Source organism: Salmo salar, chromosome ssa12, assembly GCF_905237065.1.
Source record: "Salmo salar chromosome ssa12, Ssal_v3.1, whole genome shotgun sequence".
Classification (NCBI taxonomy): Eukaryota; Metazoa; Chordata; class Actinopteri; order Salmoniformes; family Salmonidae; genus Salmo; species Salmo salar.
The window spans coordinates 89,014,762-89,031,466 of record NC_059453.1 but is presented as its reverse complement, the minus strand read 5'-3'; positions in this window follow the sequence as shown (position 1 = coordinate 89,031,466).

The following is a 16,705-nucleotide window of genomic DNA, read 5'->3' as shown; positions in this document are numbered from 1 at the left end:
GTTTCAAAAGGATTATTTTATTCCCGTCATCGAGAATCATGTGTCATGTTCTTAATACAAGTTAATAAAGTGAGCTGTTAGCAAGAATTCTATTTTAATTTGCTAAATAATGTCTGCTTTTAGTCTGCAGAAGTGAATTGCATTCTCACTGTGCTGTGCAACACCTTGGACGAACACCGTGTGAAATGGCAGAAAGAACCATATCCTTCATTTCTTCTGGCTAAATGCAGGTGTGCCGTTTTCCTCATTAATGTGAGCTCAAGGGCAACCAAATACCCTGCAGCCTTCTGGTGGACAGGTACAGAGCGATGTGTGTATGCCGTGTACTTTGAATACTTCGCATAGATTCATGTGAGTGTGTGTGTGTGTGTCCTATCATTCGTCACCTCAAAGTTTTGCGTGGTATGTAACACGAAGGACAAAGTGTCAGTGTTGAAACAGTCCCCTCAGGGCCCATCAGCTCTGGACCAGGCCTGCCAGGAGGTGTTTTAGCTCAGTAATGGCCACCATGACACACACACACACACACACACACACACACACACACACACACACACACACACACACACACACACACACACACACACACACACACACACACACACACACACACACACACACACCAGGCCTCCTTCTCCAGTCATTCACTGAGGAGAAGTGCAGGTTAATTGGCTGTAGAGGGGGATGAATCAACGAGGATAAAGGAGGACTGGAGGACAGCTGGTAAAACATGATGAATCAACGAGGATAAAGGAGGACTGGAGGACAGCTGGTAAAACATGATGAATCAACGAGGATAAAGGAGGACTGGAGGACAGCTGGTAAAACATGATGAATCAACGAGGATAAAGGAGGACTGGAGGACAGCTGGTAAAACATGATGAATCAACGAGGATAAAGGAGGACTGGAGGACAGCTGGTAAAACATGATGAATCAATGAGGATAAAGGAGGACTGGAGGACAGCTGGTAAAACATGATGAATCAACGAGGATAAAGGAGGACTGGAGGACAGCTGGTAAAAATACAGTAAAACATGATGAATCAACGAGGATAAAGGAGGACTGGAGAACAGCTGGTAAAAATACAGTAAAACATGATGAATCAATGAGGATAAAGGAGGACTGGAGGACAGCTGGTAAAACATGATGAATCAACGAGGATAAAGGAGGACTGGAGGACAGCTGGTAAAACATGATGAATCAATGAGGATAAAGGAGGACTGGAGGACAGCTGGTAAAACATGATGAATCAATGAGGATAAAGGGAGGACTGGAGGACAGCTGGTAAAACATGATGAATCAACGAGGATAAAGGAGGACTGGAGGACAGCTGGTAAAACATGATGAATCAACGAGGATAAAGGAGGACTGGAGGACAGCTGGTAAAACATGATGAATCAACGAGGATAAAGGAGGACTGGAGGACAGCTGGTAAACATGATGAATCAACGAGGATAAAGGATGACTGGAGGACAGCTGGTAAAACATGATGAACCAACGAAGATAAAGGAGGACTGGAGGACAGCTGGTAAAACATGATGAATCAACGAGGATAAAGGAGGACTGGAGGACAGCTGGTAAAACGTGATGAATCAACGAGGATAAAGGAGGACTGGAGGACAGCTGGTAAAACATGATGAATCAACGAGGATAAAGGAGGACTGCAGGACAGCTGGTAAACGTGATGAATCAACGAGGATAAAGGAGGACTGGAGGACAGCTGGTAAAATACAGTAAAACATGATGAATCAATGAGGATAAAGGAGGACTGGAGGACAGCTGGTAAAATACAGTAAAACATGCTCAGAAATAAATGTTCTACCCGGCAACCAAGCCCGCTTGGACAGTCATCGCTGTTGCTCTCTCCCTCTCTATGTCACGATTCCCACCGACGGTGGTGCCCCTCCTGCTCGGGTGGCGCTCGGCGGTCGTCGTCACCGGCCTATTAGCTGCCACTGATTCCCTTTTTGGTTTTCCCTTCCTTTTGGTTTTGTGCACCTGTGTTTAGTTTGGTTAATTAAGCGGGGCTATTTATGTTAGCTGGTCCGCTTCCGTGTTGTGCGGGATTATTTCTATAGTGACGGTTCATGTTCGTGTCGACGCTATTTTACGCCGTGTGTATTTTTCTCCCCTGTGTGTGTGGGAGTATTTTGTTTAATGAGTGAGTGTACATTAAATACGCCACTACCCTGTGCTCGCTGCTTCCTGTGCCTCATTCCTTCACCACGACTGCCAATCCGTTACACTCTCTTTCTCTCTATCACGCCTCTCTTTCTCTCGCTCTCTGTCTCTTTCTCCCTCTCTTTATTTCTCTCTCTCTCTCTCTTTCTTCCACCCCCCTATCTCTTTTGCTTTCTGTTGGGTTTCTCTCTTCCTTCGGTCTTGTTATATGAACTATCAACAATGTGCAGGCTTCCATTGTTTCTGTAAACTTGTAAAGTAGTTGAACTAAAAAACATGGTTTGCCTCTCAATTCTGTCACTAACAAAGTTAGGCTGAATTTCGACCCCTTGTAATGTCACATTTAGGAAGATCAGCATTGTTCGCTTTGGACCAGTGTGTACTGTACTGACCAGTGTCTACTTGACTGTTACAGTGTGTACTGTACTGACCAGTGTCTACTTGACTTTTACAGTGTGTACTGTACTGACCAGTGTCTACTTGACTGTTACAGTGTGTACTGTACTGACCAGTGTCTGTTTGACTGTTAGTGTGTGTACTGTACTGACCAGTGTCTGTTTGACTGTTACAGTGTGTTCTGTACTGACCAGTGTCTGTTTGACTGTTACAGTGTGTACTGTACTGACCAGTGTCTGTTTGACTGTTACAGTGTGTACTGTACTGACCAGTATCTACTCGACTGTTACAGTGTGTACTGTACTGACCAGTGTCTACTTGACTGTTACAGTGTGTACTGTACTGACCAGTGTCTACTTGACTGTTAGTGTGTACTGTACTAACCAGTGTCTGTTTGACTGTTACAGTGTTGTACTGTACTAACCAGTGTCTGTCTGACTGTTACAGTGTGTACTGTACTGACCAGTGTCTGTTTGACTGTTACAGTGTGTACTGTACTGACCAGTGTCTACTTGACTGTTAGTGTGTACTGTACTGACCAGTGTCTACTTGACTGTTAGTGTGTACCGTACTGACCAGTGTCTACTTGACTGTTAGTGTGTACTGTACTGACCAGTATCTACTTGAATGTTAGTGTGTACTGTACTGACCAGTGTCTGTTTGACTGTTGCAGTGTGTACTGTACTGACCAGTGTCTACCCGACTCGTTACAGTGTGTACTGTATGACCAGTGTCTAATTGACTGTTACAGTGTGTACTGTACTGACCAGTGTCTACTTGACTGTTAGTGTGTACTGTACTGACCAGTGTCTACTTGACTGTTAGTGTGTACTGTACTGACCAGTGTCTACTTGACTGTTAGTGTGTACTGTACTGACCAGTGTCTACTTGACTGTTAGTGTGACTGTACTGCATGTTATTCACGGAGATGGATGATGGATAGATGCATCTCACCATCCTCTGTCCCGTCCTACTTATATGTCTCTCTCACTCTCTCTCTCACTCTCTCTCTCCTCTCTCTCTCTCTGCTCTCTCTCTCTCTCTCTCTCTCTCTCTCTCTCTCTCTCTCGCTCTCTCTCTCTGTCTCTCTCGCTCTATATATATATAAGACCAGTCTGAGCCACAGAGGACCAGACTGAGCCACGGAGGACCAGACTGAGCCACGGAGGACCAGACTGAGCTACGGAGGACCACACTGAGCTACGGAGGACCACACTGAGCCTTACGGAGGACCAGTCTGAGCTACAGAGGACCAGTCGAGCTACAGAGGACCAGTCTGAGCTACAGAGGACCAGTCTGAGCTACAGAGGACCACACCGAGCTACAGAGGACCAGTCTGAGCTACAGAGGACCAGTCTGAGCTACAGAGGACCAGTCTGAGCTACAGAGGACCACACTGAGCCACAGAGAACCAGTCTGAGCTACAGAGGACCACACTGAGCTACAGAGGACCACACTGAGCTACAGAGGACCAGTCCGAGCTACAGAGGACCACACTGAGCTACAAGAGGACCATGTGTTTGAAGCTTAAACTGCATTTTGGTCAATCTGCAAAATCCTGCATAGTTTAGGCTACTTCAAAAGACAGCCTCTCTCTCTCTCTCTCTCTCTCTCTCTCTCTCTCTCTCTGTCCTCTCCTCTCCTCCTCCCCTCCTCCTCTCCTCTCCTCCTCCTCCTCACCTCTCCTCTGGTCCGTTACTGTAGTCTACCTCTGCTGTCCAGAAAGTTATCCCAGGGAGAGATGCTACATTAATGGTAGCTTCAGGCTAGTAGTGGCCGGCCCCAGCGCCACGTATCACTACTGTGGCTGATTTATGATGAGCGACTGTGATCACCATCCAATGCTGCGTGAATTAATCGTGGATCCCATGTCGTTGTGATAAAACCAGCTGATGGCTCTCTCTGTGTTGCTACAGAGACTAAACTACCAGGAAGCAGACACCATTGTTATACTGGCTATAGTCTATTGATATTAGTTTAACTGGAACACTTTATCTGAATCTATATCGATGGGAATAACAGTGTTCTAATCCACAGAACTAGAGTGATTGTATAACAGTGTTCTAACCGCAGAACTAGAGTGATTGAATAACAGTGTTCTAACCACAGAACTAGAATGATTGAATAACAGTGTTCTAATCCACAGAACTAGAGTGATTGAACAACAGTGTTCTAACCACAGAACTAGAAGTGATTGAATAACAGTGTTCTAACCACAGAACTAGAGTGATTGAACAACAGTGTTCTCATCACAGAACTAGGAGTGATTGAATAACAGTGTTCCTAACCCAGAACTAGAATGATTTAATAACAATGTTCTAACCACAGAACAAGAATGATTGAATAACAGTGTTCAAACCACAGAACTAGAGTGATTGTGTAACAGTGTTCTAACCACAGAACTAGAGTGATTGTATAACAGTGTTCTAAACCACAGAACTAGAGTGATTGAATAACAGTGTTCTAACCACAGAAATAGAGTGATTGAATAACAGTGTTCTAACCACAGAACTAGATTGATTGAATAACAGTGTTCTAACCACAGAACTAGAGTGATTGAATAACAGTGTTCTAACCACAGAACTAGAGTGATTGTATAACAGTGTTCTAACCACACAGAATTAGAGTGATTGTATCAGTGTTCTAACCACAGAACTAGAGTGATTGAATAACAGTGTTCTAACCACAGAACTAGAGTGATTGTATAACAGTGTTCTAACCACAGAACTAGAGTGATTGGACACAACAGTGTTCTAACCACAGAACTAGAGTGATTGTATAACAGTGTTCTAACCACAGAACTAGAGTGATTGCCCTTAACAGTGTTCTAACCACAGAACTAAGAGGATTGAACAACAATAGTGTTCTAACCACAGAACTCGAATGATAGAATAACAGTGTTCTAATCACAGAACTAAAATGATTGTATAACAGTGTTCTAACCACAGAACTAGAATGATTGTATAACAGTGTTCTAACCACACAGAACTAGAGTGATTGTATAACATGTTCTAAATCCACAGAACTAGAGTGATTGAATAACAGTGTTCTAAACCACAGAACTAGAGTGATTGTATAAACAGTGTTCTAACCCACAGAACTAGAGTGATTTCTAGAACAACAAATTGTGTTCTAAACCCCACCGGAACTCGAAAGTGATAGAATAACAAAGTGTTCTAAACCACAGAACTAGAATGATTGTATAAACAGTGTTCCTAAACCACAGAACTAGAATGATTGTACTATAAAGTGTCTACAACCACAGAACTAGAGTGATTGTATAACAGTTTCTAACCACAGAACTAGAGTGATTGACCATAAAGTGTTCCTAACCACAGAACTAGAGTGATTTATATAACATGTTCTAACCACAGAACTAGAGTGATTGTATAACATGTTCTAAATCCACCAGAACTAGAGTGATTGTATAACAGTGTTCTAACCACAGAACTAGAATGATTGTAGCTCAGTGTGGTCCTACTGCAGCTCAGTGTGGTCTCTGTAGCTCAGTTGGTAGAGCATGGTGCTTGCAACGTCCATGAGACAGTACACAAAAATGCTTATGGCCAAGCATGCCTGAATCACTTTGGATGAAAGCGACTCTGTTCTGACATATAGTATATTATATACTAAACAAAATAATCTTAATCAACTGTTGATTCAATTCATCTAGTAATTAGAAAAATGTTTTATATTCCACATCAAGAGTGGGCTTACCCTTCAGTAAGAGCTCAGATTGTGGAAAGCATGGCTCTCCATCTGTCCTCCACTCCTTCCTCTGTCCCTCTCAGACCATAGTGCCCAGGGCTCCTGGGGGCATCATCATCTAGTCTACTGAAAGACAGGAACAACAAAAGCTTCTTTGTTCCTTTAGAAGCTCTCCTTCAGAGGAAGAACAATGAAACTAAAAGATTTGTATATATATATATATATATATATATATATATATATATATATATATATATATATAGAGCGAGAGAGAGCGAGAGAGAGAGAGCGAGAGAGAGAGCGAGAGAGAGAGAGCGAGCGAGAGAGAGCGAGAGAGAGAGCGAGAGAGCGAGAGAGAGAGAGAGAAGGAAGCGAGAGAGCGAGAGAGAGAGAGAGCGAAATGCGAGAGAGAGTGAGAGAGACATCTCAAAGTAGGACGGGACAGAGGATGGTGAGATGCATCTATCCATCATCCATCTGTGAATAACGCAGGTACAGTACACACTAACAGTCAAGTAGACACTGGTCAGTACAGTACACACTAACAGTCAAGTAGACACTGGGTCCGTGCAGTACACACTCAACAGTCAAGTAGACACTGGTCAGTACTGTACACACTAACAGTCAAGTAGACACTGGTCAGTACAGTACACACTGTAACAGTCAAGTGACACTGGTCAGTACAGTTCACACTGTAATAAATTGTGAATTTAGTGGGATTTGGGATTGAGGCTGTTTTGCAAGTGTAATTAGATGTAAATATCTTAGCCCACCAGAGACACCTTGCAGGAAGACCTCAGTCAATCAGACTAGCATGTCTAGAGGAGTGGACCTCAGATGATCAATAGGTCCACCTGCTTCCTTGACCATCTACGGTCATCTCTCCATCCCATGCTCCATGTCCCATGTGTGGAGCATTGGATCAAGGTGGATGAGGGATGGATCACGCCACATTAGGGTGATGTCACGATTGGTGCGCGGGGTCATTGAGTGGACCACTTAAAGGGACTGTACCACCTAGAGAGTAGTCCCTTTGTGGTCCCTTTGGGGCGAGCTTATCTAGGGGGTCATAGATCACTTCCCACCATACACACAACAAGGGCCAGATTTTAACATTTGCACCAGGTGCTAAATTTGCACCTATTTTTAAAAAATAAAAAAAAGGGAATTAAACCTTGAGGATGAGAGAAGCAAGGGTAAAGGCTTAGTAAAATCTGTCCCCGTGTGTAATTGAGTAGGTTCAAAGTGTTGAAGAACTTCTGTTAGCTCCCCAGAGTTTCTTTATCTCAATAGGTTAACGTAGGCTTGCTGGGTGCAGACAATCTGGGTTCCAAGCCAGTCAACCACACATTCATTTGAGTTCTGCTGGAGGAGACAAATGCTTCAAGATTCTAAGATTCTAATCTTTAGATTCTAAGAGGCGTTGGATATTTAGATTCTAAGATTCTAATCTTTAGATTCTAAGAGAGGTTGGATCTTTAGATTCTAAGAGGAGTTGGATCTTTAGATTCTAAGATTCTAAACTTTTAAGATTCCTAAGAGGAATTCGATCTTTAGATGACTAAGATTCTAAACTTTAGATTCTAAGAAGAGTTGATCTTTAGATTCTAAAAGGAATTGGATCTTTAGATTCTAAGATTCTATATACTTTTGATTCAAAGAAGAGTTGGATCTTTAGATTCTAAGATTGTAATCTTCAGATTCTAAGAGGAGTTGGATCTTTAGATTCTAAGAGGAGTTGGATCTTTAGATTCTAAGATTTACATCTTTTGAATTCTAAGAGGAATGGATCTTTAGATTCTAAGAGGTGTTGGATCTTTAGATTCTAAGATTCTAAACTTTAGATTCTAAGAGGAGTTGGATCTTTTTAGATTCTAAGAGGGAGGTGCTGGATCTTTAGATTCTAAGATTCCTAATCTTCAGATTCTAAGAGAGGAGTTGGATCTTAAGATTCTAAGATTCTAATCTTTAGATTCTAAGAGGTTGGATCTTTTAGATTCTAAGATTCTAATCTTCAGATTCTAAGAGGAGTTGTCTCTTTAGATTCTAAGATTCTCAATCTTTAAGATTCTGAAGAGGAGTTGGATCTTTAAGATTCTAAAGATTCTAATCTTCCAAATTCTAAGAGGAGTTGGATCTTTAGATTCCTAAGATTCTAATCTTTAGGATTCTAAGAGGAGTTGGATCTTTAGATTCTAAGATTCTAAACTTTAGATTCTAAGATTCTAAAACTTTAGATTCTAAGATTCTAAACTTTAGATTCTAAGATCAAGTTGATGTTCAGTTCATGTTTGCTCATCAGTAAACAGTCATAACCGACTCTCCTCCCAGATTTCAGAAACTCCCATTTCAAATAAACTGTAAAGGCTTGTCTTTACCTCAGTAGACTAACACCTATGTCTTTGTTCCGGCTGGGGCCTTGGTCAAGTAATACTATATCGGGAATAGGGTGCAATTTGGGACACACCTACAGTCTTGTTGTCGCTCATTTCCTCCCCTATCAAATGAACTGTACACAGCTAAACTAATCCTCCTCTACTATATATCATGAACTGTACACAGCTAAACTAATCCTCCTCTACTATATATACTGAACTGTACACAGCTAAACTAATCCTCCTCTACTATATATAATGAACTGTAGTCTGAACACAGCTAAACTAATCCTCCTCTACTATATATAATGAACTGTACACAGCTAAACTAATCCTCCTCTACTATATATAATAAACTGTAGTCTGAACACAGCTAAACTAATCCTCCTCTACTATATATAATGAACTGTACACAGCTAAACTAATCCTCCTCTCCTATATATAATGAACTGTACACAGCTAAACTAATCCTCCTCTACTATATATAATGAACTGTACACAGCTAAACTAATCCTCCTCTACTATATATAATGAACTGTATGAACACAGCTAAACTAATCCTCCTCTACTATATATAATGAACTGTATCCACAGCTAAACTAATCCTCCTCTACTATATATAATGAACTGAACACAGCTAAACTAATCCTCCTCTACTATATATAATGAACTGTAGTCTGAACACAGCTAAACTAATCCTCCTCTACTATATATAATGAACTGTAGTCTGAACACAGCTAAACTAATCCTCCTCTACTATATATAATGAACTGTACACAGCTAAACTAATCCTCCTCTACTATATATAATGAACTGAACACAGCTAAACTAATCCTCCTCTACTATATATAATGAACTGTACTCACAGCTAAACTAATCCTCCTCTACTATATATAATGAACTGTACTCACAGCTATACTAATCCTCCTCTACTATATATAATGAACTGTACACAGCTAAACTAATCCTCCTCTACTATATATAATGAACTGAACACAGCTAAACTAATCCTCCTCTACTATATACAATGAACTGTACACAGCTAAACTAATCCTCCTCTAATATATATAATGAACTGTAGTCTGAACACAGCTAAACTAATCCTCCTCTACTATATATAATGAACTGAACACAGCTAAACTAATCCTCCTCTACTATATATAATGAACTGTACACAGCTAAACTAATCCTCCTCTACTATATATAATGAACTGTAGTCTGAACACAGCTAAACTAATCCTCCTCTACTATATATAATGAACTGAACACAGCTAAACTAATCCTCCTCTACTATATATAATGAACTGTACACAGCTAAACTAATCCTCCTCTACTATATATAATAAACTGTAGTCTGAACACAGCTAAACTAATCCTCCTCTACTATATATAATGAATTGTACACAGCTAAACTAATCCTCCTCTACTATATATAATGAACTGTACACAGCTAAACTAATCCTCCTCTCCTATATATAATGAACTGTACACAGCTAAACTAATCCTCCTCTACTATATATAATGAACTGTACACAGCTAAACTAATCCTCCTCTACTATATATAATGAACTGAACACAGCTAAACTAATCCTCCTCTACTATATATAATGAACTGTAGTCTGAACACAGCTAAACTAATCCTCCTCTACTATATATAATGAACTGTACACAGCTAAACTAATCCTCCTCTACTATATATAATGAACTGTACACAGCTAAACTAATCCTCCTCTACTATATATAATGAACTGAACACAGCTAAACTAATCCTCCTCTACTATATATAATGAACTGTACACAGCTAAACTAATCCTCCTCTACTATATATAATGAACTGTAGTCTGAACACAGCTAAACTAATCCTCCTCTACTATATATAATGAACTGTACACAGCTAAACTAATCCTCCTCTACTATATATAATGAACTGAACACAGCTAAACTAATCCTCCTCTACTATATATAATGAACTGTAGTCTGAACACAGCTAAACTAATCCTCATCTACTATATATAATGAACTGTAGTCTGAACACAGCTAAACTAATCCTCCTCTACTATATATAATGAACTGTACACAGCTAAACTAATCCTCCTCTACTATATATAATGAACTGAACACAGCTAAACTAATCCTCCTCTACTATATATAATGAACTGTAGTCTGAACACAGCAAAAATAATCCTCATCTACTATATATAATGAACTGTAGTCTGAACACAGCTAAACTAATCCTCCTCTACTATATATAATGAACTGTACACAGCTAAACTAATCCTCCTCTACTATATATAATGAACTTAACACAGCTAAACTAATCCTCCTCTACTATATATAATGAACTGTACACAGCTAAACTAATCCTCCTCTACTATATATAATGAACTGTACACAGCTATACTAATCCTCCTCTACTATATATAATGAACTGTACACAGCTAAACTAATCCTCCTCTACTATATATAATGAACTGAACACAGCTAAACTAATCCTCCTCTACTATATACAATGAACTGTACACAGCTAAACTAATCCTCCTCTAATATATATAATGAACTGTAGTCTGAACACAGCTAAACTAATCCTCCTCTACTATATATAATGAACTGTACACAGCTAAACTAATCCTCCTCTACTATATATAATGAACTGTACACAGCTAAACTAATCCTCCTCTACTATATATAATGAACTGTAGTCTGAACACAGCTAAACTAATCCTCCTCTACTATATATAATGAACTGAACACAGCTAAACTAATCCTCCTCTACTATATATAATGAACTGTACACAGCTAAACTAATCCTCCTCTACTATATATAATAAACTGTAGTCTGAACACAGCTAAACTAATCCTCCTCTACTATATATAATGAACTGTACACAGCTAAACTAATCCTCCTCTACTATATATAATGAACTGTACACAGCTAAACTAATCCTCCTCTACTATATATAATGAACTGTACACAGCTAAACTAATCCTCCTCTACTATATATAATGAACTGTACACAGCTAAACTAATCCTCCTCTACTATATATAATGAACTGAACACAGCTAAACTAATCCTCCTCTACTATATATAATGAACTGTAGTCTGAACACAGCTAAACTAATCCTCCTCTGCTATATATAATGAACTGTACATAGCTAAACTAATCCTCCTCTACTATATATAATGAACTGTACACAGCTAAACTAATCCTCCTCTACTATATATAATGAACTGAACACAGCTAAACTAATCCTCCTCTACTATATATAATGAACTGTACACAGCTAAACTAATCCTCCTCTACTATATATAATGAACTGTAGTCTGAACACAGCTAAACTAATCCTCCTCTACTATATATAATGAACTGAACACAGCTAAACTAATCCTCCTCTACTATATACAATGAACTGTACACAGCTAAACTAATCCTCCTCTACTATATATAATGAACTGTAGTCTGAACACAGCTAAACTAATCCTCCTCTACTATATATAATGAACTGTACACAGCTAAACTAATCCTCCTCTACTATATATAATGAACTGAACACAGCTAAACTAATCCTCCTCTACTATATATAATGAACTGTAGTCTGAACACAGCAAAAATAATCCTCATCTACTATATATAATGAACTGTATACACAGCTAAACTAATCCTCCTCTACTATATATAATGAACTGTACACAGCTAAACTAATCCTCCTCTACTATATATAATGAACTGTACTGAACACAGCTAAACTAATCCTCCTCTACTATATATAATGAACTGTACACAGCTAAACTAATCCTCCTCTACTATATATAATGAACTGTACACAGCTATACTAATCCTCCTCTACTATATATAATGAACTGTACACAGCTAAACTAATCCTCCTCTACTATATATAATGAACTGAACACAGCTAAACTAATCCTCCTCTACTATATACAATGAACTGTACACAGCTAAACTAATCCTCCTCTAATATATATAATGAACTGTAGTCTGAACACAGCTAAACTAATCCTCCTCTACTATATATAATGAACTGAACACAGCTAAACTAATCCTCCTCTACTATATATAATGAACTGTACACAGCTAAACTAATCCTCCTCTACTATATATAATGAACTGTAGTCTGAACACAGCTAAACTAATCCTCCTCTACTATATATAATGAACTGTACACAGCTAAACTAATCCTCCTCTACTATATATAATGAACTGTACACAGCTAAACTAATCCTCCTCTACTATATATAATGAACTGTAGTCTGAACACAGCTAAACTAATCCTCCTCTACTATATATAATGAATTGTACACAGCTAAACTAATCCTCCTCTACTATATATAATGAACTGTACACAGCTAAACTAATCCTCCTCTCCTATATATAATGAACTGTACACAGCTAAACTAATCCTCCTCTACTATATATAATGAACTGTACACAGCTAAACTAATCCTCCTCTACTATATATAATGAACTGAACACAGCTAAACTAATCCTCCTCTACTATATATAATGAACTGTAGTTGAACACAGCTAAACTAATCCTCCTCTACTATATATAATGAACTGTACACATCTAAACTAATCCTCCTCTACTATATATAATGAACTGTACACAGCTAAACTAATCCTCCTCTACTATATATAATGAACTGAACACAGCTAAACTAATCCTCCTCTACTATATATAATGAACTGTACACAGCTAAACTAATCCTCCTCTACTATATATAATGAACTGTAGTCTGAACACAGCTAAACTAATCCTCCTCTACTATATATAATGAACTGAACACAGCTAAACTAATCCTCCTCTACTATATATAATGAACTGTACACAGCTAAACTAATCCTCCTCTACTATATATAATGAACTGTAGTCTGAACACAGCTAAACTAATCCTCCTCTACTATATATAATGAACTGTACACAGCTAAACTAATCCTCCTCTACTATATATAATGAACTGTAGTCTGAACACAGCTAAACTAATCCTCCTCTACTATATATAATGAACTGTACACAGCTAAACTAATCCTCCTCTACTATATATAATGAACTGTAGTCTGAACACAGCTAAACTAATCCTCCTCTACCATATATAATGAACTGTACACAGCTAAACTAATCCTCATCTACTATATATAATGAACTGTACACAGCTAAACTAATCCTCATCTACTATATATAATGAACTGTAGTCTGAACACAGCAAAACTAATCCTCCTCTACTATATATAATGAACTGTACACAGCTAATTTAATCCTCCTCTACTATATATAATGAACTGTACACAGCTAAACTAATCCTCCTCTACTATATATAATGAACTGTACACAGCTAAACTAATCCTCCTCTACTATATATAATGAACTGAACACAGCTAAACTAATCCTCCTCTACTATATATAATGAACTGTAGTCTGAACACAGCTAAACTAATCCTCCTCTACTATATATAATGAACTGTACACAGCTAAACTAATCCTCCTCTACTATATATAATGAACTGTACACAGCTAAACTAATCCTCCTCTACTATATATAATGAACTGTACACAGCTAAACTAATCCTCCTCTACTATATATAATGAACTGAACACAGCTAAACTAATCCTCCTCTACTATATACAATGAACTGTACACAGCTAAACTAATCCTCCTCTAATATATATAATGAACTGTAGTCTGAACACAGCTAAACTAATCCTCCTCTACTATATATAATGAACTGTACACAGCTAAACTAATCCTCCTCTACTATATATAATGAACTGTACACAGCTAAACTAATCCTCCTCTACTATATATAATGAACTGTAGTCTGAACACAGCTAAACTAATCCTCCTCTACTATATATAATGAACTGTACACAGCTAAACTAATCCTCCTCTACTATATATAATGAACTGTACACAGCTAAACTAATCCTCCTCTACTATATATAATGAACTGTACACAGCTAAACTAATCCTCCTCTACTATATATAATGAACTGTACACAGCTAAACTAATCCTCCTCTACTATATATAATGAACTGAACACAGCTAAACTAATCCTCCTCTACTATATATAATGAACTGTAGTCTGAACACAGCTAAACTAATCCTCCTCTACTATATATAATGAACTGTACACAGCTAAACTAATCCTCCTCTACTATATATAATGAACTGTACACAGCTAAACTAATCCTCCTCTACTATATATAATGAACTGAACACAGCTAAACTAATCCTCCTCTACTATATATAATGAACTGTACACAGCTAAACTAATCCTCCTCTACTATATATAATGAACTGTACACAGCTAAACTAATCCTCCTCTACTATATATAATGAACTGTAGTCTCACAGCTAAACTAATCCTCCTCTACTATATATAATGAACTGAACACAGCTAAACTAATCCTCCTCTACTATATATAATGAACTGTACACAGCTAAACTAATCCTCCTCTACTATATATAATGAACTGTAGTCTGAACACAGCTAAACTAATCCTCCTCTACTATATATAATGAACTGTACACAGCTAAACTAATCCTCCTCTACTATATATAATGAACTGAACACAGCTAAACTAATCCTCCTCTACTATATATAATGAACTGTAGTCTGAACACAGCTAAACTAATCCTCCTCTACTATATATAATGAACTGTAGTTACACAGCTAAACTAATCCTCCTCTACTATATATAATGAACTGTACCACAGCTAAACTAATCCTCCTCTACTATATATAATGAACTGAACACAGCTAAACTAATCCTCCTCTACTATATATAATGAACTGTAGTCTACACAGCTAAACTAATCCTCCTCTACTATATATAATGAACTGTAGTCTGAACACAGCTAAACTAATCCTCCTCTACTATATATAATGAACTGTACACAGCTAAACTAATCCTCCTCTACTATATATAATGAACTTAACACAGCTAAACTAATCCTCCTCTACTATATATAATGAACTGTACACAGCTAAACTAATCCTCCTCTACTATATATAATGAACTGTACACAGCTATACTAATCCTCCTCTACTATATATAATGAACTGTACACAGCTAAACTAATCCTCCTCTACTATATATAATGAACTGAACACAGCTAAACTAATCCTCCTCTACTATATACAATGAACTGTACACAGCTAAACTAATCCTCCTCTAATATATATAATGAACTGTAGTCTGAACACAGCTAAACTAATCCTCCTCTACTATATATAATGAACTGAACACAGCTAAACTAATCCTCCTCTACTATATATAATGAACTGTACACAGCTAAACTAATCCTCCTCTACTATATATAATGAACTGTAGTCTGAACACAGCTAAACTAATCCTCCTCTACTATATATAATGAACTGAACACAGCTAAACTAATCCTCCTCTACTATATATAATGAACTGTACACAGCTAAACTAATCCTCCTCTACTATATATAATGAACTGTAGTCTGAACACAGCTAAACTAATCCTCCTCTACTATATATAATGAATTGTACACAGCTAAACTAATCCTCCTCTACTATATATAATGAACTGTACACAGCTAAACTAATCCTCCTCTACTATATATAATGAACTGTACACAGCTAAACTAATCCTCCTCTACTATATATAATGAACTGTACACAGCTAAACTAATCCTCCTCTACTATATATAATGAACTGAACACAGCTAAACTAATCCTCCTCTACTATATATAATGAACTGTACACAGCTAAACTAATCCTCCTCTAATATATATAATGAACTGTAGTCTGAACACAGCTAAACTAATCCTCCTCTACTATATATAATGAACTGAACACAGCTAAACTAATCCTCCTCTACTATATATAATGAACTGTACACAGCTAAACTAATCCTCCTCTACTATATATAATGAACTGTAGTCTGAACACAGCTAAACTAATCCTCCTCTACTATATATAATGAACTGAACACAGCTAAACTAATCCTCCTCTACTATATATAATGAACTGTACACAGCTAAACTAATCCTCC